General features: G+C 39.8%; 1 protein-coding gene and 1 non-coding gene across 2 annotated transcripts in view; both read left to right on the top strand.

Moving 5' to 3' along the window:
* KCMF1 (potassium channel modulatory factor 1) overlaps positions 1–25168 on the top strand; it is a 118121-nt gene that overhangs the window by 25831 nt on the left and 67122 nt on the right. The gene's annotated exons all lie outside the window — the stretch shown is intronic.
* Positions 14318–14541, top strand: LOC114031135. The gene has a single exon (XR_003567704.1). It is a non-coding gene; the product is annotated as a small nucleolar RNA SNORD17 (small nucleolar RNA).

Genomic DNA, 25168 nt, shown 5'->3' with positions numbered 1-25168 from the left:
GCTAAATGTCCCCAGGTCCTTCCACCTGACCTTGGTTATATAACTTAAAAGAAAATGGAGAAAAAAATGTTCTAATCATGAGTTTTCATGGATTCAGTGGATTTTCATGAAGCTCACTTATGTTATGCCTTTTTATGACTAGCGCTGGCAGTTTCTAGATGTTTGAGCTATATTCTTTTTTTTTTTCATGAAGAATGAATTTTCCCACACACAGGTTTTTAATTTCTGAAATCCCTTAAGGCATCATTTTTCACCTCTCTGGTTTTTATTCTTCTTCTGAGATTAGCAGTCAGATAATGGAAACAGCACCCAACTGTCAAGAGAACTGAGTTCTAATACTGCTGCTATAGCTAATTAGCTGCATGCATTTGGGCAAATGAAATCATCTCTGTGGAGGTCGCTTTTCACATCTTTCAAATGAGAAGATTCAATTTTGGATGATGTGGTCCTCTCTGAATGCCGTAAGTGGCTTCTTGTTCCTTCCTGAATAAAGTTGAAGTGATTGATTCTAGCATTTAGGGTCACCTACCAGGCTGGCTCCCACCTACCTTTTCAGCCTTTTCTCATACTGCTACTTCTTCATGTATTCAGCTTTCTAGAAAAACTGGGCTGCTCTCTGCCTCCTGCTCTTGTTACATTGTCTCTTTTTAGAGTACTTGCTCAGGTAGTTTTCCCATGCCTTCAATTTACCTCTTCCCTTCCCTCCCCTCAGATAAAATGATTTCTCCCTTGTACTTTGTTCTTTCTTCCTTAAGCTGTAGGTATTTGTGTCCTTGTCATTCCTGATTGTAGGCTCTTGAGATCAAGTTTTGTATAGTAGGCATTTAATAAATGTTGATAGAGTGAAACTCTGAGCACCCTTCTGGCTTTAAAATTCTGTGATCACAGCTGTGACTGGGGGAAGAGCTGGGTTTTTTTGGGGGGAGGGTTGTAATTTTTTTTTATTTTAAATTTAAATACAAAATAAGAAAAGAAAAAAAATTGCCATGTACACAGCAGAACATGAGAGGATTCAATATAAAGAAATAAATTTCCATTTCAAGAAAACCTGTGTAATAAATACCATACCTTATTTTCAAAGTTGGCCATCTTTTGCTTCCTTGTATGTTTTCTTTTGTCCTCTGCTATGCACTTTTTACTTTATTTTTTCCCCTTCTTCCTTCCTCCTCCCTAAAAAGACTATATAATTAAGCGCAAAGATATACACACATAGATATATATATAAACATATACATATATACACATAAACACTCAAATGCTTATATGTAAGACTATATTATGCTTATTTCCACTTGTCACCTGTCTCTCTGAAGGTGGAGAGCATCTTCCTTCATAAGTCCAAGTCCATATTTTTCTAAGTCTACCAGCTCATCATTTCCTAGACCACAACAATATTCTGACCCAATCACATTCTATCTGAGAGATTGTCTATGAGAGTTTTCCCCCCAATTTTCTGCATTCCCTCTATTCTCGGCTACATGCAGGAAAATATATATGTAGGAAATTTTTAATTTAAAATAATAAAAATTATTCGATTTCACACTTCAACACTGCTCTCACCCTATAATATGGTTTAAGGTCTGATACTACTGAATCCAGTTCCTTCACATCTTTTTCCCCTGGTTTCCTTGAAGTTCCTGACCCTCTCTCTGCTCTTCCAAATGAATCCTGTTATTATTTTTTCTGACACAGTAAGATAATTTTTTAGTAATTTAATTGGGATGGCATGGCATAAATAAATTAGTTAGGTAAAATTGTCTTTTTTTTTTTTTTTTTTTTTTTAGTATTTTGAGTTTTTTGGAAAATTGGGCCCAAGTTTCCTTTCTTGATCAAATGGCAGAAGTAGATTGTTTGTGTATATGTTGTTAGCATTTTTTTACCATTAGAAGAATTGCCTTTTGGTTGTGTGGATTTTTCACAGAAATATTTAAGTACCTGCTTGAAAGTGAGTAGTTTTATAACGATTTTCAGCCTCCAGGTACACTGTTGTGTCTATAGCTTAATTTATTTGTTTATAGTGGGCATCTCGCTTTTGTTTCAATTTGAAAAAATAATAAATGAGGTTGGTGGTAGAGTGTTGTGTTAAAAGGATGGTTGTACACAGTTCTCAGCATCAGAGCTGCTAAGTGTTTCCCTACTGGTTTGCTTTTAGTGTTCCAGTGTAATACAGGTAGAGGAAAGGAGGACTTTGGGCTGGGATGGAATTCTCATTTCAGGTCCAGAGCATAGTAGTGGAGGGTAAAGGGTGCACAGGGTGGAGATTGTGTAAGTTCTTTGGTATCTGGAACTCCTTGAGGAAACTCCCTCTAACAATGCAAATCAGCACTTCCTCTTGGAGAGTATTTGGAGACCTAGAAATTCTTCACTTAGCCAGGTTCACTTAGGCAGTGGGTGTGTCAGAGACTGAACTGAAACTTGGAACTTTCTGATTTGGAAGACAGAATCCACTAAGCCATCGTCTGTCTTTTTGGAGGCATGATAACCCCAGGGTACAGGAGAGAATAAACCTTTCCTGTGACTTTTGGGGAATTGCTGTGCCTGAAGAGCTCTGCCTTGACTCTTGGTGATTGAAGCAAGCTTTTAAGGGAAAATGGGGAAGTGGCCTTTTTCCTGGGTCTGTCTTCCCTGGAGGTGGATGTTTCTGTCATCACTTCTATTGCTACTTGTTTACTGTACCTGGAAACATGGTGGACTCCAAAAAACAAAAATAAATGACGCTCTTGAGAAAGTTTTGGACGGGGTGATGTCTGTTTCTTCAGATATTTCCCAGGACTTCTCCCTTGGGAAAGAGAGAGAGGAAGCAGATGACCGGTCATGAGATTATGGATTTAGAGCTGGAAGAGACATTAGAGGTCATGCAGTTCAACTCCCGAGGTTCATCCAGGCTCAGAGGTAACAGAGAGCATTTATAGAGCGCTTGAAGATTTGCAGAGTGCTTTCCATATATTATCTCATTTTATCTTTACAGCAACCTTGTGAAGTAGGTTCTGTTATTATCCCCATTTTATAGATGAGGAGATTGGGGCTGAAAGAAATGATTTATTCAGGGTCATGTAACTGGTTAAGTACCTAAGGCTGGATTTGAATTCAGGTCCAGTGTTCTTTCCATTGAACCACCTAGCTCCTGATGATGGATCATAGGATTCTAGGTATGGAGCTGAAAGGGACTTGAGAGGTCATCCCTTCCAACCCTTCGTTTTACAGATGGAGATACTGAATAACAGAGTTGGGATTTGAGCCAGATCCTCAGACTCCAGATCTAGTGCTCTTTCCATTGTATAGGACAGAATTTATTTAGGTAACTGTTGAATGTTTTCACTGATGGTATGTGAATTAAATTGTTGCTTTAGTAAATATTCAGTTCTGTTTGACAAATATTTAGTTAGATTGCACATATTGTTATAGGGAAACAAAGAAGAATATCTTTCCCTTCAAGGAGCATCCCTTCTACTGGGAAATGGAGCACGTACATGAATTAGTAAAAACAACTTAATTGGAGAGACCATTAAAAACTAGGGGAATAAAGGAAGGCATCCTGGAGGAGGTAGCACCGAGTCTGAGTCCTGAGAGAGTCAAGGATTCTTAGCATTGAAGGTCAATCAGCAAGCAATTATTAAGCATCTACTATGTGCCAACAAAATATGTTTAGGACTGGTTGGAGATGAGGCACTAAGATTAAGCATGACTGAAAAAGGCTTCTTGTAGAGAAGGTGAGATTTTAGCTGGGACTTGAAGGAACCCAGGAGGTGGAGATCAGGAGAGACAGAATTCCAGGTATGGGGAATAAATCAGTTAGGAGATGGGGTGTTTTGTGGGAGGAGCAGCAAAAAGACCCATGTCACTGGTGAGAAGTCAGGAGAGTACCTTGCCAGCATTTATGCAAATACAGAGAGAATGTTGAGTTCAGGAAAGAGCCAATCATATTTGGAATGCAGAGTAAGTGAAGGGGATTAAGTATGAAATCTGCCTGGACCAGGTAGATATGAGTCTTAAAAGCCAGGCTTAGGAGTTTTTACTTTAACTGAGGAACCGTGACAAACTATTTCAAGGTTTTTGTGTGAGGAAGTGATAGAGGATTACAAGTTATTTTGACAGCTATAGGGAGGCTGGGATAGAGAGGGGAGATATTGAACACTAGGCGATCAGTTATTAGGAGATGATTACAGTAGCCCAGAAGAGAGGCTATAAGGGCCTGGCCTAGGGTGCATGAATGGAGAGGTAGAATTGCCAAGACTTGGTAGCTAATTGTATATAAAGTGAAGTGTGGGAGGAGAGTCAAGGTTACAAACCTGGGTGACTGGGCATATCATAGAACCGTAGGTTCTAAGCTGGGAGAGGGATCGACTACGTGGCCTTGTTTTTCACATAAAGAAACTATGACCCAGAGAGGTCAAATCATTTCCCCACCGTTTCACAGGTAGTGGGTGGCAGTGCACACGGTAATAGGGTGTATAGCAGAGAGGCCGTAGGGTAGGCTGGGATTCTGCCCCTGATACTTAGCTCTGTGTCCTTGGGCAACATAATTGATGTCTCTGGGCTTTGGTTCCTTCATCTCTAAAAGAGAGTGGGCAGACTGGAAGCCACTGATGTCCCTTCCACCTCTAGAGGTATGATTCCATGATCAACAGAAGTTGGGAAGTTTAGAGAAAGGTGAATTTAGAAGGAGAAATGAGTCCTCTTTGGGATTTTGTTTAGTTTGCTGTGCCACTGGAACAGTCATTTAGAAATGTCCCAAAGGCAGTTTGGGCTGTGAGACTATAGTTTGGGAAAGAAATTCTGCTTGTGGAGCTGTGGTATTTGAACTGAGATAGTCACTGAGTCTGGGACAGCTGTTGAGAATACCAAAGGAGGCAGTGTGCAGAGGAGTGCCAGGAAGAACCTGGCTGGACAGCCCTGCTTAAGTGGCCAATATATAAGTTAGATGCATGTAAAATAGATCAAAGATAAGAACCCTAGCCGCTGGAGGGGGCTGACAAAGACCTTTTGCAGAAAGTGGCATTTGAGCTGAGTCTCAAAAATCTGTAAAAATCTGGCCTTCTAAGAGGCAAAGGTGAGGAAGAAGAGTGTTCCAAGTATTGGGAATAGCCAGTGCAAAGGAATGGAAATTGGGAGTACTATTGCAGGAGCAGACCAGTTGGGTGGAACTTTAGTGTGTGAAGGGGACCCGTGAATAAGAAGAATGGAGAGATAGTCAAAGAATTCCAAAGAGAGGAGTTTCTATTTGGAATAGTAGGAAGTCACTGGAGTTTGAGTGGGATACAGTGACATGATCAATCAAACCTGTACTGTATTACTGTATTATTTTTACATGCCTTTTACATGCCTTTATAATCTGTCCCTCCTACAGCCTCCCTTCCTGCCTTGAACAATACCAACAAACAACAGCGATAATAATAACAAAGACAAACAAAATCCTCATCATAAACATGTATATATTAGTATGGCAAACAATCTCTAGCAAGGAGATGGGTGGTGTGTTACATCTAGACTAGTGCACTGTTCATCATTGCGTTGATTAGAGTTCTAAAGTCTTTTAAAGTTTTTCTCTATGATGTTATAAAAATTGTTCTAGTTTGGTATACTTTTCTTTGTATCAGTTCATAGACATATTCACAGCTTCCTCTGAAACAACCCATTTCATCATTTCTTATGAAACGATAATATTCCACAGAGTTCATATGCCATAATTTGTTTAGCCATTCCTCAGTAGGAAGACTCTCCCCATCACCACCCAGTTTCCAGTTTGGGGCTATTACAAAAAGAGCCACCATAAATATTTTTCTCTATGTAGGCTTTTCTCCCCTTAGATCTCTGAGGGATCGCTGGGCCCAAGGGTTTTCACAATGGAGTAACTCTTTGGATATAGTGAAAGGGAGCAGAAGTATAGGACCCTTCCAGATTGCTTTCCAAAATGTCTAAACTAATTCACAGCTCCATCAGTAGTGCACTAGTGAGCCTGTTTTCCTGCAGCTCCTCCAGCATTTGTCATTTTTCTCTTTTGCATCTTTGCCAGGCTAGTGGTATGAATTAGAACCTCAGTGTTGCTTTAATTTGCACAAATCTGCACTTTAGGAAATTCACTTTGGCAGCTGAGTGGAGGATAGATTAGAGAGGAGAAAGACTTGAAGCATGAAGACCAATTAGAAGGCTGCTGGAATAATAGAGCTTAGTGGTTATGTGGACCTGAACTGGAGTATGGCTGTATAAGTGAAGAGAAGGGGGATAGAGATGAGAGATATTATGGAGAGAGAAACAACAAGATTTGGTAACTGATTGGATATGTGAGGTGAGTGATAGAAAAGAATCACAAATGACAGATTTTGCACCTGGATAACTGGAAGGATAGTGGGTCCATTAACAGGAATATAGTAGGTGCTTAATAAAAGTTTATTGTATTCTAACAATTAAAAAGGGGTAGAGTTGGGGGGGGTGAAAAATGGGTGGTGAACCAGTAAAGGACATTCTGGGAAAGATTTCAGAGGGTTCAGAGGAAAGATTGGTAGGATCCCATGGAGTACAATACTATAGAGGAAGTCAGGCCAAGAGGAATGGGAAACTCCTAATAAAGTTTTGAATACCCAAAGGGGATTAGTCCCAATGAGAAGGAAAAATGAGAATTATCTGAAGGGACAGATATGAGTGTAGAGAAAAGTAACCACTTAGATTTTTAAAATATATCTGCAGAAGACAGAAGCTATAAAAAACACTCCACATAACCCTAAGAATTATGTCAGATAATGTAGCTCAAAATGAGCTGAGCCTGGTGAGAAAAGCTAAGGAAAACAAAAGGGAAGGAGCAAATTAGATATATAGGGAAGAGCGGTGGATCAAAGAGAGGACAAGCCCTGTTGCTCAGAGTGGATCGAACAGTGATAACTGATGACAGAGAGAAAGAAGACAGAGCAGCCTACTTCTAATTTTGCTTCTGATTTCTCTGCCAAGCAGACTGACCTTTACATTGGAAAGGAACAGAATAAAAATGGATAATAGGGAGAGTCGATACACAAGACAAAGAGATAGTAAAAGAACACTTAGATGCCTAAATGAATTCAAGTCACCTGGCCCTGGCTACCTTCTTGGGTACTGGAAGAACATTGATGTGATGATGATTGAGCCACTGTCAATGAGATTTGAATGGTCATGGAAGATAGGAGAGGTGATGCAGGAGTGGAGAAAGGCAAATATTCTTCTTTTCAAAGAAGGAAAGATAATACAGTTAACATATTACAGACTAGTGGATTTGACTTTGATCATTGACATAATTCTGATATAGTGTTAGAGAGATAGTGAACATCTAGAAAAGGAAGAGATCACCAAAAAGCCACTGTGGCTTCATCAAGAACAAGACATGTCAGAATAACTTTTTTTTTTTTTTTTGGACAAGAATACTGAGTAGTAGGTTAGGGGAGTGAAGTAGGTCTAGTTTACCTAGGTTTTAGTAAAGCATTTGATAAAGTATCTCGTAAAATTCTTGTGAGAGAGATGGATGTGGGCTAGATGATAGTATAATTAGATGGATTTGGAACCGGTTGGATGAACAGACTCAGAATAGTTGTTAATCATTCCATATCATCTTGGAAGGAGTTCTCAAGTGAAGTACCCCCAGGGATCTGTGGTTGGTTGTGTATGTGCTGTTTAACATTTTTACCAGTGATTTGGATTGACCGGTGACTAAGGCATAGATAGAATGCTGATCAGATTTGAAGGTAGCACACAACTCAGGGATACCATATGACAGTCAGGGTCTTGAAAGAATCTTAACAGGATCTTAACATTGGACTGATTAATATATTGAAATTTAATAAGGATGAATGTAAAGTATTACACTTGGGTTAAAAAAAAGCTATGTAAGTACAGAATAGATTAGAGGGCATTTTGAAAAAGGACTCAGGTTCTTAGTGTATTACAAGTTCAATATGAACCATTAGTGAGTGAGATGGGGCAATCAAAAAGGCTTATACCATGTGGGACTACATTAAGCTTCTAGGAGTAGAGAAGGTTGAAAGTCCCACATCAGTCTGTCATTCTGTAGTCTGTCCTAGTCAGATCGGATCTGGAGTGTTCTGTTCTGTTCTGTTCTGTTCTGTTCTGTTCTGTTCTGGGCACCACAGTTTAGGAAGGGCATTCTTCTGACAGTGACAGAGAAAGGCAGCCAGTATGATAAAAGGCCTCAAATCCCACATTTGAGGATTGGTTGAAACAATTGGACGTGTTTAGCCTGAAGAAGAGAAGACGAGGGGGATATGACAGCTGTTTTCAAATATTTGACGGGCTGCCACGTGTAAGAGGGGTTAGATTTGTTCTGTTTGGCCCTGAGGGGCTGAACTACTATCAATGAATAGAAGTTGCATAGAAGTAAATTTAGGCTTAATGTCAGAGGGAAGACTTCCTAATGAGTGCAGCTATCCAGAAAGTAGAATGGGCTACATTTGGGGGTAGGGCTCCGAACCCCTTATTAGAGGTGGTCAAGCTGGGGCTTGTCAAATGTCTTGTAGAGGGATTTTTTTTTTTAAAGGATTGGTGCTAGACTAGATGAGGTAGCAGAATAGTGGTTTAGAATGCTGGACTTGGAGTCAGACCTGATTCAGACCCTGCCTGAGACCATTATTAGCTCTGACTCTGGCCATGCAGTTCATCTGATTTCTCTCTAAAATGAGGGGAGTTTGATTTGAAGTCATCTAAGGTCTCCTCCATCTCTGAACTGGTGATTTCTGATCCTCAGTGGCCATTCAGGTAATTTCTGGTTCTAAAATTCTGTGATAAAGGTGAGTTTAGATTGCATGACAACGGGAATAGAGCAGTGCCAGGGAAGTCAGTGAATGAGAAGGTATCGAAGAGAGATTGGCAGTGTCATTTAACAGAAAAACACTAGAATAGTCAAAGGTCCTGAGTTTGAATTTTGCCCCAGCTATTTGCTAGCATCAATCTTGGGCAAGTCACTTAACCTCTTAATGCTTCAGTTTCCTCATTTCCCAAAACTAGGGGGTTGAACTAGATGATTTCTAAGGTTCATTCTTGTTCTAAAATTCTGTGATTTGGTGACTCTAAGGTAGTTTCAAAAGCTATAAAGATATCGAGGACAGATCGAGGATTGAGAAAAGACTTTTAGATCTGTTGGTATCCTTGAGAGAGCAGTTTTAGTAGTGTGGTAGCAGTTTTAGTAGTGTGGTGAGTTGGGAAGCCTGATTGTAAGGAGTTGAAGAGTGAGCTCTGAGAAGTGATTTGGGGGGGGCAGTGAAAAAGAAGAGGCAGGGAGAGTAAACCGCACTTTGTAGGAGTTTGGCAGTGAAAGGGGGCAGAGATGTAAAGTATAATAGTTTGTGTGGATGGTGAGGCCAAGTAAAGAGCTTTTAAAGAGGAGAAAGACCGGGCATATTCATATTTGTCAGGGAAGGAACCAACAGAAAAATTAAGCTGCAAGGTGTGAAAAGGAGAGGATGATTGAGGCAGCTTTCTTGAAGAGAAGGGAGAGTATGAAGGACACAGGTAAAGAAGTCGGCATTGGCATTGACAGGAGAAAGGGTCTCCTGGAGGAAAGAAGGAAGGTGATGTTGAGGAAATCAACTGATAAGGGACTGATAGTAGTTTGCCTCATTTTCCCCCTCATTAATGTAATAAGGTTCTCAAAGTAGGAAATTGAGGCTGCCTTGCCTTTTTCATCTGTATAGCCAAGATCTCCTGTACTTTAGAGGTGCTTATACCTCCACCCTTATTCTCCCCAATACTCTTAATACGTATGTGTGGTTACATATCTATGTATGTATAACCATAACTTATATTTCAAGAATTCAGCAAGTAGGCAGGTAATGCTTACTTCAAAGCCTTGGATCAGTGGGGAATACAGAGACACAGAAGAAACAGCCCCTGTTCTCCAGGAAGGAGAAAATGCTTGGGGCCTGGGCAGTGGGGGCAGTGTTTGAAGTGGCTCTTAAGCTGAGTTTCTAAGGAAGATAAGGATGAGGATTCTGAGAGGGGCAGATGAGGAAGGTGCACATTCCAGACTGGAAGGATGGAATGCTCCTCTGCACTAAAGGGCGGGTATGCCGACTTAATTTTTGGTAACAGTTAGTCTACTTTGAATAGAAGATGGAGTAACACATGGAGACAACGTAAAGTAAGGGTGGAAGGAAGCCAGGTTGTGTAGGGGCCGTAAAAGCCAAACTGAAGAGTTTCATGCTGCAGTCACTAGGGAATGACCACTGAGGATCTTTGAGCCAGACAGTGACGTGGCTGGACCTGAGCCAGAGAAGCCTTTTAAATGTTACTAACACTTCATATTGTATACACATTCAACTATAATTGCTGCATATTGATATTTTATACCTCTGTTTAAAATGACATTTTTGTTAGAGATTTTAGCTGTAAATGGATAAAGACTTGTCAAAATACCTTTTATACAAAATTTCTCCTTAAATTTCTCTGTGTCCTCATTAGCAGAATGGTTAGTGACTAGGACATGGGGAAAACCTTGTTACTGCAAGCTATATATTATCATGATGTTCATTGTACCTATAGTAGTAGTCTAGGTGATAAGAAATGAACTTTCCATTCACATTGATGAGCTATTTCTCAAAATTCATACTAATGTAAAATTATAGTTTTCTGTATTAGCTAATCTGGCACAATGGAAAGAGAACTGATTTTGGAGTTCGAAGGCTTGAGTCCTCTGACCTGGGGTCTAACCCTTGCTCTACTGGGTCAGCTTAGTCAAATCACATAATCTTTCATTTCCTCATCTGCAAATTAAGGAGGTTAGCTAGGATGATCTCAAAAGTCCATCCCAGCTGTAAATTAGATCTGTCATGCTGGTGTTGGTACAAATCACTTGAAATGAAGGAAAGAAAGAAAGATAGAGAGAAAAAAAGATGCTTAATAACCTAAGTCAGAGGTGTCAGACATGGAGCCCTCAACATTTGCAAGTGCTTTGGAACCAGATTAAAATGTAATTGAGAGATATTTACAAAATAAACAAAATTCAATAAAACATAGATAATATGAACATTGTAAAGACCCTCAGGGATCCTTATGCTACTTGCTTTTCTTTTTTTTTCCTTTTGGTGAGGTAATTGGGGTTAAGTGACTTGTCCAGGGTCACATAGCTAGTAAGTGTCAAGTATCTGAGGCTGGATTTGAACTCAGGTCTTCCTGACTCCAAAACTGGTGCTCTATTCACTACACTATCTAGCTGCCCCAACCTCAGGGATCCTTATGTATGGATTAGTGGCCCTGGTTCTATTAGCCTTCGACACCACTGACCTGAATTGATGGTTATGTTAGGGCTTTTCTTCAAGAAGTAAAATTCTTTGGCCTTATTTGGAGGATCAGGATAGTTATAGACATATAATGGGTCTATGAATGGAAATGGATTAATGATATCAGTCATTATACTCCTGGTATGACACAGGAACGCTTTCATGTACCTTACTTATTTTGATTGGTTCCTATACAAAATTATGAAGTAATGGTTTGGGTATTGGTAAGATATTAAATATGTGTACAGGTTTATTATATTCATTGGCTTATTGATATACAGCTGAAAGGTCAAAACCAATTGGATCTAGAACATATCTGTGACAGTTTTTCAAAGTGTTTTCACTTCTGTTTTATTTCATCTTTACAACAGCTATGTGGGGTAAGTGACTATTTTCGAAAGATAAAAGTGTGAAAGTGACCTGTTCATGGTGCCTAACTCATTTGTGGTTATGGCAGAATTAAGGATTTGGTCTTCTAACTCTAGTCCAGGACTCTTTAACCTTCATTAGGATGCCTAAAGGAGATTGATAAACTAGAGGATTACACTTTTTGTCAAACTATCGGAAATATTGAGGGCTTGAGATTGAGTTTGCAGACTGGAATTTTCTCTGCGCTACAAATAGAAGAGTGAAGACTGTCTTGGCAGTGAGGCCAAGGGGTATCCTTTGTCACCCTGGTGGCCTTACTGTTGGGTGTTCAACAGAAACCAGTACTTAGAAGCTGAACCAGGAGGAACCTTAGTGATCATTCGTTCCATCTCGCTCATTTTATGGGGAAAGTTGCCTGGTTAGCTGCAGAGATGGGACATGGCCTAGGTCCCCCACTCCCCTTCCTAACACTGCTTCTTCTTAGGTCCATTCTTGATTAGAAATGAGAAAATAGCCATGCCTCACTAATATCACAAGGAGAGTGTAGCAGAGGCATGGCTAGTATTAGAATGTATATATTTGTTTGGGGCATGTGTATTTTTATGCTTACATTTAAATAGATCTACTTGATGTCCTAGAAATTCCCATCACACTACATCTTGAAGTCAATGACTTGGGGGTAAGAAAGCTGCCCAAGGTTCCCCATGTCATCCTCTTCATCAAACTCCTTCCTGTGTCTCACTCCAGTCCAGGAATAAATAGTCAGTATCACTGTGACTTACCTTCTTGCCAAACCCTCTATGGAACAACCTGAAGGAACAGGGAGTCTAAAAGGTGGGGATGAGGAGGGAGTGCATTCCAGGAAAAGGGGAGTGCCTTGGGTCAGTCAACAAGCATTTATTAAACCCATTCTATAAGTATGTTAGGTACTGTGTGGGGTTCTGGGGAAATAACAATCCCTTCTCTCAAGGAGCTTGCATTCAATTGTGGAGACATGTCTGTGTATAAGTATATATCGAATAAATATCAAAGAAATCCAAGTTGGGGGGAGGGAGGGAGGGAGGCATTAGCAGCCAGGATGAAGAAAAGTTTCCTGTAGATGATTCTGGAGCTGCATCCTTAAGAGAAAGAGGGATTCTTTTCAAGAGTTATCATTGAGGAGATAGTCTATTTCATCATGCCAGACTGCCATTGCAAAGGCCAGAGGTGAATGCCATGTTCAGAGACCTGTACAGCTGGGCTGGACCTTAGGATGCAGGAAGGGGAATAATGTATAATAATTCTGGAAAGGTAAGTTTAGACTGTGTGGTGAAGAGATTTAAATTCCAAGGAATTTATATTTGATCCTAGAGGTGAGAGGAGCACTTGAATTTATTGAGTAGGGTAGTAACATTATCAGAACTGTGCTTTGGGAAAATCACTTTGGGAGTTCTGTGAAGAGTGGGTTGGAGTCTGGAGAGCCTTGAGGCTTCGAGACTGTTAGGAGACTATTGTAATAGTCCTGGTGTGGAGTGGTGAAGGCCTTGATCTAGGGTAGTGGCTATTTGAGTGGAGAGGAAGGGTCAGAGGCAAGAGGTGATTCTGTGCTAGAAAACTTGAGTGAATACTTGTCTCCAGAAGAAAATTCTTAGCCTGGCATTCAAGATCGAATAAAAACTGGCCCCAGTTTACCCTTATGACTGGTCTTAGGACCCTCTGTTCCTTAACATGAACTTTCTGCTTTAGTCAAGCTGATAGACTCACTGTCCCTACCCTGCCTATCCAGCCCCTCCTTCTTCGGAGATAATTTGCCTTCTACCTCTTCTGTAAAGTCTTCTGCTCTCTTAACTGACATTCATCTCCTGAGAACATCGATGGGGCGATGGGACAGCTTTGCTTATGTTGTTGTTTGATACTTAAAAACTGCTTTGTATCCTCAGTTATCTCAACTGTGTATAGGTGTCTAATTTAAGCAGATAGCTTTTTTTTTTTGTTTTGTTTTGTTTTTAGGCAATTGGGGTTAAGTGATTTGCCCAGGGTCACACAGCTAGTAAGTTTCAAGTGTCTGAGGCTGGATTTGAACTCAGGTCCCCTTGACTCCAGGGCCGGTGCTGTATCCACTGCACCACCTAGCTGCCCCAGCAGATAGCTTCTTGAGACAAGAACTAAGTTATATACTGCTTTCTGTTTTCCCTTACTTTCTCCCTACTAGCCTTATACATAATAAGTGCTCAGTAAATATTTGTTTGTTGATTGACTCTATTCAAAAGGCTTTTCTATACAAAAGAAATAGAAAATGAGAAATCAGAAAAACTAAAGGGATTGGTTGCCAGAAATAGTACAGGGTGCCCCCTAATACTTTCCATTCTGGCTCGTATTGCTCTATATGTAGAGCTAGCTGGGCAATAGCCCAATACACTAGTTAGATCAGATAGTAATATGCAAAAAATCTAAAAGAAAATTTGTGTCCGTACAACTTTTCTACATCAATAAAGGTCAACAAGGGCGAAGAGAATGGTAAACTGCAGATAGTTTTTTTTTTTTCCCATGGCTTCAAATTTGGGTGTAATTAATTGGAATTTTGTTAAAATATATTGGAGATGTGATTTTTCTATACTGTTAAAGCATCTTAGCAGTGTTGTACTTTAATTTTTTATCAATCCTGGGTTGGCTGGCAATATTCCTTGAAGTGGACTGGAACATCTCTTTGGACGCGTGTGAAATGACGACGAAGTTTATCCATTCTCTGAGATCACTGTACACTGACCTTCTTATAGTGCTGGGTTCCTGTTTCAGGAACTCTGTGCCATATAGTCTCCAAATGCCCAGCGGTCTTGCAGTGTTCTACTGTAGACAGTTGGTGGCATTTATGAAGGAGTGTATGGTGTCAGCAGAGATGGAGGTTTCCTCTTGCAAAGATGAATGATGGGAGTCTGATCACATACTACTGCCTTCAAGCCCAATACACTTTTATACTAGTGAACTTACAATTCAGCTACGAGTTTTCTGAGACATATTACTAGTTTGACATAAGAATTAGAAACCTGTTTAGTCCTCAGTGCCATCAGCAATATGTAATAATGAGGCTCTAGTTGCCACTGGGTGGCACAAAATATAGCTGAAGAAAGAAGTTCATAAGATCATAATTGGAGCTGGGACGTTGGAGACCACGAGGTCCAACACCTTTATTTTATAGATGAGAATCCTTAAGCCTCGGAATCTCCCCAAGGCTATACAGGTAGTAAGCATTAGAGATAGGCCTTGAACCCAGCTTCTCTGACTCCAGATTCAGTAAGAAAGATGGAGAGAAATTAAAATAATGAGAATAAATCATAGTAGTACAATATAACTGATGGTTACTGCCTGTTATCACTAATGCCAGTAGTTGCTTATCCCTGTCCCCATTGCATAGTAGTAAACAAACTTATTTTGAATTTTTTATAATAACAGAAAACATAAGTAAACACACAGTACACATTGTTTTACATGGCTTATTGCTGTTAGCATACTGCTGTAGTTAAGAGAACATTTGGTTTTGCCTAGGTCCACTGCAAATTTATGTCACATAACCTCAACTGGGCCCTCACTCCTGCTAGGCAATCTTACTATACCTTCCTTATCAACTCACTATCCTACTTTTCGGAGCAACTCTTCCAAACCTTTTTATTCCTCCTTAAATCTCCCATGGCTTTTCCCTCACCCCCAAACTCTCTCAGCTGAGAACTTTGCCTCATTTTTACAGAAAAAATTGAGACCATTCTCTGTGAACTCCCTCTTCCTCATTTCCTGTCATCTGGTGCCATTTCCTATCTGCTGTCTTTCGCCACTGTCTTCTCCTTCACTTCTGTCTCATGTGATGAAGTGGCCTTACCCCTTATCAAGGCTAACCCTTCTATTTGTCCATGCTATGCCATTCCATCTATTCCATCTCCTCTGTCATCCTCGTTCTTTCACTTATTTTCAGTCTCTCCCTCTTTGTTATCCTGTATCTCTTCTGTTCTTTGTGGCTAAACTAGAAAAGGTCACCTACAATAAGTACCTCTACTTTCTCTCCTCTCATTTTCTTCTTAACCCCTTACATTCTGGCTTCTGACCTTATCATTCCACTGAAATTGCTCTCTCCTGAGTTACTAATGATCTCTGACTTGACAAATCCAATCGTCTTTTCTCAGATCTCATTCTCCTTGACCTCTCTGCAACCTTTTTTTCTTTTTTTTAATTAATTTATTTTGAAATATCAACAATCGCTTTCATAAGCTTTTGAGTTTTAAATTTTTCTCCCCCTTCCTCCCTCCCCAAGATGGCGTGTGGTCTGATATAGGCTCTACATGTACATTCCTATTAAACATATTTTCACATTAGTGATATTGTAAGTAAGAATTAGAACCAATAGGAGGAACCACCACAAAGAGGAAACAAAACACAACAGAAGAAAAAAAAATAGCAAATACTATACTTCGATCTGCATTCAAACTCCATAGTTCTTTCTTCTTTGTGGATAGCATTTTCCATCACAAGTCCTTTGGAGATGTCTTAGATCCTTGTATTGCTGAGAAGGGTTAAGTTTATCAATATTAGTCATCGTACAACGTGGCTGTTTTTGTGTACAATGTTCTGGTTCTGCTTGCTTCACTCAGCATCAGACCATACAAGTCTTTCCAGGTTTTTCTGAAGTCAGCCTATTCATCATTTCTTATAGCACAATAGTATTCCATCACATTCATATACCACAACTTGCTCAGCCATTCCCCACTTGATGGGCATCCTCTCAATTTCCAATTCTTTGACACCACAAAAAGAGTTGCTATAAATATTTTTGTACATGTGGGTTCTTTTCCCATTTGTATGATCTCTCTGGGATATAGCCCTGGAAGTGCTATTGCTGGGTCAAAGGGTATCCACATTTTTATAACCCGTTGGGCATAGTTCCAAATTGCTCTCCAAAATGGTTGGATCATTTCATAACTCCATCACCAATGCATTAGTGTTTCAATTTTCACGCATCTTCTCCTATATTTATCATTTTCCTGTTTTGTCATGTTGGCCAATCTGATAGATGTGATGTGGTATCTCAGAGTTGTTTTGATTTGCATTTCTCTAATCAGTAATGATTTAGAGCATTTTTTCATATGACTATAGATGGCTTTAATTTCTTCATCTGAGAACTGCCGGTTCATATCCTTTGACCATTTATCAATTGGGGAATGACTTATATTATTATAAATTTGACTTAATTCTCTATATATTTTAGAAATGAGGCCCTTATCAGAGAGACTGGTTGTAGAAATTCTTTCCCAATTTTCTGCTTTCCTTCTGATCTTAGTTGCATTGGCTTTGTGCAAAAACTTTTCAATTTAATGTAATCAAAGTTATCCATTTTGCTTTTTGTAATGTTCTCTGTTTCCTGTTTGGTCATGAATTCTTCTGTTCTCCATAGATCTGATAGGTAAACTATTCCTTGCTCTCCCAGTTTGCTTACGGTATCAGCCTTTATATCTAAATCATGAACCCATTTTGACTTTATTTTGGTATATGGTGTGAGTTTTGATCTATGCCAATTTCTGCCATACTGTTTTCCAGTTTTCCCAGCAGTTTTTGTCAAAGAGTGGGTTCTTATCCCAGAGGCTGGGGTCTTTGGGTTTTTTGCAACCTTTGACACTCTTCTCTTTTGATTCTGTTTATCATTCTAGGTTTTCAAAACACCACTTTCTCCTTGTTTACTTTCTACCTTTTGACTGTTCTTTTTCTGTCTTCTTTGCGGGATCCTCCTCCTCCGGATCAGGTCCTCTAACCATAGGTGAGGGGCAGCTAGGTGGTGCAGTGGATAGAGTGCCAGGCCTGGAGTCAAGAAGACCAGAGTTCAGATCCAGCCTCAGGTATTTACTAGCTGTGTGACCTTGGGCAAGTCACTTAACCCTGTTTGCCTCAATTTCCTCATCTATTAAATGAACTGGAGAAGGAAATGGCAAACCTCTCCCATATTCTGCCAAGAAAACCTCAAATGGGCTCAGAAGAGTCAGGCACAACTGAAACAACTAAGCAACAACAAAAAAATAAAAAAATAGGTGTCCCTCGGGGTTCTGTCCTGAGTCCTCTTCTCCCTCTATACTACTGCTTCACTTGGTGATCTCATTAGCTGCCATGGATTTAATTGCTACCTCTATACTGATGATTTTCAAGTCTGCCTTCCCTGCTCCAATCTCTCTGTGACCTCTAGTCTGGCAACTTCAGCTGCCTTTTAGACATCTCAAACTGGATGACATCTCAAACAGCAGATATCTTATACTAAATATGTCTAGAACAGAACTTACTATCTTTCCTCCTATACCCTCCCCCCTCCTGTCTTTCCTATTACTGTAGAGGGCAACAGTCTCCTCCTAGGCCCTCAGACTCTCAACCTAGGAGTCATCCTGGATTCTTCACTGTCACCCCTCATATCCAAGTTGCTGCTAAATCCACCAATTTCCCCTTTGCAACATCTCTTGAATATGCCTCCTCCTCTCCTCTGATACTGACATCTCTCTGGTGTAGGCCCTCATCACCTCCCACCTAGATTATTCCAAAACCCTGCTGGTAGTCTGTGCCTGCCTCAAGTCTCTCCCCATTCCAATCCATCCTCCATTCAGCCACTGAAGTGATTTTCCTGAAGTGCAGATCTGATCATGTTACCTCCCCCACTCAGTGAACTCTGGTGGTGCTTCCTGTTTCCTCCAGGAGCAAATACAAAATGTTCTGTTTGGCATTCAAAGCTCTTCACCACCTAACTCCCTTCTACCTTTCCTATCTTCTTACACTTCACTCCTCAACATGTACTCTTTCATCCAGTGACACTGGCCTCCTGGCTGTTCCATGGATAAGACATTCCATCCCCATGCTATTCCCTATGCCTGGAATGGCTCCCTTCTCTGCTCTGACTACTGACCCACCTGGCTTCTTTCAAGCCCTAACTAAAATCTACCTTTCCACAGGAAGCCTTCCCCAACCCCTCTTAATTCCAGTGCCTTCCCTTTGTTAATTATTTCCTATTTATCTCATATATAATTTTCTTTCTCTCTAAAAGAGAAAAGATAGCTCTTGCCCTATTTTTTTGCATATCTCCTCCATTAGATTATAAGTTCCTTAAGGGCAAGAGCTATCTTTTACCTCTTTTTGTACCCCCACCTCTTAACACAGTGCCACATAGTAGACACTCAATAAATGTTTATTGATAGATTGGTTTCAGGGAGCCTGGGTTGAATGCTTCCCCATCTTCTTAACTGTGTGATAATGGCAGGAAAATCACTTCCCCCTAGGGCCTCAGTATTGCAAACCTGTACAGTGAAGAAATTGAAATAGATAACTGCAAAGATCCCTTTCAGCTCTAAAACTCACTGAATTGCTGAATTATACGTTACTGATAAAAACAAGTATATACTAAAGAGTATAGAATTGGAAAGCAAGCTGTCCTAGGTTTAATTGTGTTCATCAGATTTGTAGATGCTTCTCCGTTCTGCTTGAATGCTGATACTCTGGAACATAGGAATAATATTTTAACTTGAAAAGTTGGGGAAGATAGGTATACCAAAACTTGATGGAATTTCATAGGAACCAAGTACAACATATTAGGAACAAAAAAGCAAACGCGGATATGGAATTGATAGAAGTAGAACAAAAAAAAATCTGAGAGCCACAGAATAAAATCTAATTTTGAGTCAACTCTAGTATTTGTAAGTGTTGTTTATTATTTAAATCCACCTTGATAATAGCTTTTTGAACTATATTAGAAGTAATACAAAGCAATGTGAGGCTATGCCAAGTTTGGAATCAGGAAGACATGGGTTCATATTCCACTTCGGATGCTTATATACTTGTTGAATATCATAAGATTATAGTTTTTCAGCTGAAAGGGCCTTTAGAGGTCATATCTGGTTCAATTCTCATTTTATTGATGAAATCTAGAGAAGTTATGAATAGCCAAAGGTGACAGCGTAAGTGACAAAATCAAAATTACAACTCAGGTTCTCTGACTCTTAACTTAGCACTCTTTCCACTGTGCCACATTGCCTTTCCATTGGCTTAGAAAAACTCTTGATATTTTGTCACCCAGGAAAAGATATTGGTAGATTTCATTGACTATATGGCTTCTATAGCTACATCCTTAAGTCTTCTAGTACCCATATTAAGGGAGAAGACAGTACCTCCTCATTTGCAGTTTACTGTTCCTGTGTAGATGACTCTCAAATCTATATTTTCAGTCACAATATCCTTTCTAAAGTTAAAATAGGCATTTCCAACTGCATTCAGGACTTCTTCAACCCTACTATCACACCAAACTCACCGTGTCCAAAACCATGCTTATCTTTCACCTTAAACTTAGGCTGCTGCCTTCTCTCATCTGTTTGTCTTTTTCACTGTCTCTCTGTGCTGCCACTATTTAGCTACTTTTATTTAAAAGCCATACAGGTTGCCAGCCATGTGTGTAGGACAGTGTGCCAGGTTCCAGAAATACAAAGATAAAAATGAAATCGTTCTTGCTCCCAAGGAACTTTTGTTCTATTGGGGGTGATTCAACATATATAGCAGTAAGTAAATAAAAGATAATTGGAGGAAGAGGACTAGCATCTAGGGTAGCAGGGAAGGTAGGGGCAGCTGAGCTGAGCCTTGACTGAAGATAGGGACCCTGAAAAGCAAAGATGGGGATCGTTCAGCATTTATTAAGGACACACACTGTGTACCAGACACTGTGTAGGGATGTAAAAAGGCAAAATGTTTCCTCCTCTCCAGGCTTGTACATTCTAATGAGGAAACAAGCATGCATGAATACAGAATAAACATGACAATCGATGTAACTAAAAGCAAAGCAGATAAATACAAAGGGGAGGGTACTAGCAGTTGTAGGGAGGTAGTCAGGAAAATGTTCTATAGGAAGTGTCTTGAAGGAAGAGAGGGGTTCTGAGAGGCAGACAGAAGGAAACGCATTCCAGTCATGGCGGGCCGCTAGTGCAGCGCTGCAGAGAAAGAAGATGGAGTGTCCTGTGTGTGAGAAACAGACAAAGGCAAGTTTAGCCAAATCACAGAGTGCGGAATGGGCAGGGATGTCCAGTGAGGGTGGGTCTGGATGTAAAGGTTTAGAAGCTAAAGGCACAGCAAATGCGTGCAGGAAGGTGATGGAAGATTGATTTTGTGAACAGCTAGTAGTATAGTTTGACTGGAGCTTAGAGTTTGTGAAAGAGAGTAATGAGAAAGTAGGTTAGAACCAGATTGTGGAGGGCCTTAAAAGGTTTCAGACTGAGAGCTTTGTATTTTATCCTAAGTTCTTTTGAACAGGGAAGTGACATGGGTAGACCTTACCTCAGGAAGACTATTTCGGCAGCTTCATGGAAGGTAGTTACAAAGGTTATTGGGAGATGCGAGGCTGAATGAGAATGGTAACTGAGTGGAAAGAAGGGGGATATATGCTAGACATGTTGAGGAGGTAGAATTGACTTAATTTCCCATGTTCTCAAATTTGGGGTTATCTTTGATGAGTGTCCCTTACCTCATCGGGAGACTTGAATAAAATTTTGTTCTTAATCAGAGTGATTGTTTTTAAAATTCAGTATACAAGCATATTTCATAAAGATTTTGTGAGGGAGAAGTTAGAAAACATGATTAGCTCCTGCCTTCAAAGACCTTGCATTCTAATGCCACCTTTTTTATCTGTTAAAATTTTGGAGATTTTTTGTTTTTAATGTTTTATTGATGGATTTAAATTTTTTTTTCCTGTCACTCCCAATACCTCCATTGCCCCCAAGAACTCACTTTTGTAGCAACAAAGTATAACTGAGCAAAAAACACCCCAGTAAACCCTAAAACTGACATAGTGGCCACACCTGGTTTTCTTTTTTTTTTCTTAATTTTTAATTAATTTATTTTGGATTATTGTGTACAATGTTCTCCTGGTTCTGCTCACTTCATTCAGGATCACACCATATCATACCTGATTTTCTCCCCTTGTTTCACCTGCCGTGGTCTACACACACACACACACACACACATTTCTCTTTTAAAAGACTTTCCTATAGGGTGCAGTGGGGTTAAATCTTGTGCACTCACTTTAAGTTGAGTAACTATTATCCTAGGTACTAACTGTTGTAGTCCTTGAGATCCTTTGGGGAGCCTGTGAAATAACCGGTTTGAAGTGTTTTAGGTTTTCTTTCTGAGGAGAGGAGCCTTCCCATCAGGATCATTGTAATCATTTATCAAAAACAGACTGTTAAGCAAACTTGGTCAACATGTCTTAAGGGGGTTACACTATGCAACCTGTCTTTGGAATCCACATAGATAACATAATACTTGATACTGTGGGTCTGGAAAAAGACCCAGAAGAAGTAGATAGCCAAAAATTGGCAGTGCTGTTGGATTAACAAGATATAAGGAAATGATGGAGCATGAAAATCTAAATGCTGTCCTTATATATGATGATCTTCCAGAATAAGAGACATAGGCCACGGTTGGCATGGGGGGATGGGAGGAGCTATATATGATGGAGCCATGCACCCTTCTTCCCCACTGCCCATGCTCCTCCGTACCAGGAGAAGGTGACATCAGCAGTGTAGCTACATACTTCACAGTAGAAATGTAAAGCTAGGTTGGGAACAAACTGGCAAAATGACCAGGCTGTTTGGAGAACTTCAGGCATTGAGATTTGAAGTCAGCGGCAGGTCAGTGCTTGCCTTCCGGAAAAAAGTTGTGCTCAAGGAAAGTCCCCAGGCATCCAAGAGAATAGAATTAGTAGTGATGAGCAGTCTGAAACAAGGCCATTTTGGACTTCTTCGTGGGATCCTAGAAAGCCAAATGATAGGTGCTTCCATGAGGAAATAGAAGGGGCACAGAGCCATTGTACTGCAGCCTAGCCCTCCTGCCTTCCCCACTGTCTCTGGCTCTGGCGCTGGCTCTCCCAGTACTGCGAGTGCGATGCCGCCCCCTGAGGGCCAGTCTTTTCTGAGCCTTTTCAATTATAAGGCATTAAAAATCAAGAGATTCCAGTCAAAATATTAATGAATATCACATCTGCACATAGTAGGTACTTAATAAATAATTATTGCTTGAAGTTGTCTGATTTAAGGTCAGTTGTCTTTAGTTCATAAAAAACTGCTATACTATGAGTAATGAAGGAATTTAAGGTACAGAATATTTTCAGCTAAGAACTATTAGTTTATTTGGGTTTTTTTTTTCTTTTTAAATATTTTATTGATACACTTTCCTTTAAAAAAATACATTCTTAAAAAAAAATACATTCTTGGAACTTCCCCATGATTCCTCTTTCCCAATGAAACCCTCCCTTTTAATACTAAGTACAGTCAAGCAAAATGAATGTACACATTGGTCATATCTGGAAATGTGTTTTATTCCAAACCTGTTAATCTGCCAGGAAGCGTGAAGTCAGTGTTGTTTTATTTTGCATTTTTGTGGTCATGGTATAAATTATTCTCTTAGTTCCGTTTACTTTTGCTCTCTATTGGTTCACAGAAGTCTTTATAAATTTCTCTTATTCGGGTTTTTACACAAGCTATCTATCTGAAGTGGAATCTGGTTTTACTGAGTCTGCCTTTCATCTACCTTTAATTTCAGGTTGACTTCCTTTCCCTATTAGCGTCTCATTTGATTTCTGATAGGGAGATTTTTATCTTCTTCCTTGGACTTTAGATCTACCACTTGGCTTTCTATTTGAAATTGTCCTAACGTACTGCTGCTTTCCTCAACACAACCTGATTTTGGTTCTCCTGAAGTTCAGACTTAAGAACTTTTCTTTGCCTAACCTAATATGCTTTGATATTTGGAAGGATAGACAATTCCACCATTGTGAATATTCTCTCCCCCAGTGCAGATGGCAGCTCCTCCTTACTTTCTTGTCCTGTATCATTTCTGTCAGAGCTGTTCTGGTGCTCTCTATTCGTGGAATCTCATCTCTGGATCCCTGATGCTTTCACCTTTTTTCCCCTTTTCTGCCATCTTAAGTTCTTGCCTCCCCAATCCCTCTCCTACCAGTTCTTGCTCTCTGCCCCACTTTTATTGGGTTTTCCTCCCCCAAGACGAAGCCTTTTTCATGGTTGGGACAGTGTTCTGCTTTTTTGTCCCTAGTGCTTAGCACAATGCCTGGTACACTGTATGTGCTTAATAAAGGTTTGTTGTCATTGTCCCTGTTTCTCTACCTTATACTTAATATACCTTTAAAAAAGGTGTTGACTCTGGAAGGCATCTGGCAATCAAATCCCCTTTTCAGAAGTTCCTTCCTGACAACACAGTAGCACATATATTTTCATATTACCTGTTTATAGTACTATTAAACTATCTCAGTGATTCACAATGAAAAAAAGACCCATCTTTTCAATATAAATGTCCCTCTTCTGATGCTGTATGGTTACAAATCTTAGAACACCAGGCTCCAAGGAACCAAAATTGTAGATGATCCACAGGACAATGAAAAGATACATAATGAAAAAAAGTAGGTTGCCACATATCTCCTGGGTGGCTCCTATATACCACAAGTGACATAGAAGCTATCTCGGGGGAAAAAAATGTAGGATAGAGGAGGTGGGGTGGTCATGTAATGAAAATGAGAGCTAGTATGTAGATATGTCTGAGTGATCCTCTAGTGCCTAAGAAATCAATCAGGGAGCATTGATTAAGTACCCATGACATGCCTTGGCCCTTAGCAAGGCACTGAAGATATAAAGCCAAAAGTAAGACAAGACCAAGGGGAAGAATCCTTGAGTTAAATTCTTTGTGGAGAGCATTAACAAGAATAGCAAAGGATCAAGAAGGTCTTGTGATCTACCCTGCTGGAAGAAATACTCATGTTCATGAAATCACAGATCCATTTAAGTCAATAAGATTGCACATTTATATTTTAACAGAAAACACATCATCTCCTTAGTAGGATTATCTCCAAGAAAGAGAAATATTATCCCTTCTATTCCACTTTCTTCTCACATCTGCCTTCATTAAATATCCATAATTACTGTTCTTACTCCAACATTTTGTTTACCTAGCAAGAGCCCTAAGCATGTATTTGCCCAGAGTCTTTCAGCTTTGAACTAAAAGGGGAGAAGGAGAACACCAGCTCTGTATTTCTACCAAGCTAGACACTATAGAGAGGAATTATAATGTAGGAAGGAGAATGGCACACTGATTCACAAGAGACAAAATTCCAGAAGGCTGGTAATAAAACCACTGACCTAAGATGCCTTTGCTTAAAGGCACAGAGGAAGGATAACAAACAAAGTGAAGGAGAGGTTTTTCTCAAGACAAGGAGATACATTGGACTTTAGAGACAATGCTGAGACATGGTTGGAATCGGATCTGTGGCTACAATTACGTAGAAAAAACTAGAAGGGTTGCCCCTTTTTAAAAAGGAGAAAATAGTTAAAGGGGTAGAGTATCATGGAATATCATTTATTATTAATACTAATAGACATTTTATGGTACCTTAAAGCTTGCAAAGCAGTTTACATACACTGTCTTCACAACCACCAGGCATCATTATTCCTATTTACGGATAAGGAAACCTGAGTTCAGAAGGGATATGTGACTTTTCCATGGTCACT

This window comes from Vombatus ursinus, unplaced genomic scaffold (genome assembly GCF_900497805.2).
Source record: "Vombatus ursinus unplaced genomic scaffold, bare-nosed wombat genome assembly UNPS02015066.1, whole genome shotgun sequence".
Taxonomy (NCBI): Eukaryota; Metazoa; Chordata; class Mammalia; order Diprotodontia; family Vombatidae; genus Vombatus; species Vombatus ursinus.
This window is presented reverse-complemented; position numbering and strand designations above follow the sequence as displayed.